The sequence below is a fragment of the Eurypyga helias genome, unplaced genomic scaffold (genome assembly GCF_000690775.1).
Source record: "Eurypyga helias isolate BGI_N326 unplaced genomic scaffold, ASM69077v1 scaffold1257, whole genome shotgun sequence".
In the NCBI taxonomy this organism is placed as follows: domain Eukaryota; kingdom Metazoa; phylum Chordata; class Aves; order Eurypygiformes; family Eurypygidae; genus Eurypyga; species Eurypyga helias.
In genome coordinates, this window is record NW_010263492.1 from 166,220 (window position 1) to 166,898 (window position 679).

Below are 679 nucleotides of genomic sequence, written 5' to 3' on the forward strand. Positions count from 1 at the left end.
AACAACATGTCAATCTAGGTGCCACTCCCAAAAGGCTAAGACCCACACCCAAGTCTTAAGAATGGATGAGTGTGGAGCACTTCACTTAAACCAAAATTTTCAAGGTCTGCCTTTCAGTTCAGGGAGGAAATAAACCTCTCAGCTCTCCAATCTCTGAACTCTCCGATATGCTGACAATCATTCCACTTTTAACCAGCACATTTGGCTTGCAGTGTCCTGGGCTGCACTAGAGCAGGCTGCTCTTCACATACAAAAAGGCTCCAGAGATATAATCAGTCACTTCACCCATGCACACTGTCTCAGAAATTTTCTAGGGTTAAATTATAAAGAGCCAAAGTATTTTCTTGCTACCCAAGTCCCCAGAATAACAACTTAGACCAATAGTTGCACTCCATGCCGCACCAGATCTTATGGACCTTCCCACCCTAAATATACAAATCAATAAACTCCACAGTCCTTGCCTGATGAACACAGACACTGCTCTTTCTGTATCCCCACCTCTGATAGGCACAAGCAGGTGCCAAACTGCAGGACAATTCTTAGCCATGCATTACAGGAAGACACAAGAATAGGACGGAGCATTCCCTTTCACACTAGGCAGGGAATGGGGTTAGAGCAGTAAACACCAAGAGGGTGGCCTTCAGCCTTACTGTTTTAATGTAGAGAGTGCAGAAGGGAA

At 44.9% G+C, this 679-nt stretch overlaps 1 protein-coding gene across 1 annotated transcript in view; it reads left to right on the forward strand.

Annotated features, from left to right (window-relative positions):
• Positions 1–679, forward strand: part of LOC104512874 (lysosomal acid lipase/cholesteryl ester hydrolase-like) — a 10,002-nt gene that overhangs the window by 8,989 nt on the left and 334 nt on the right. The gene's annotated exons all lie outside the window — the stretch shown is intronic.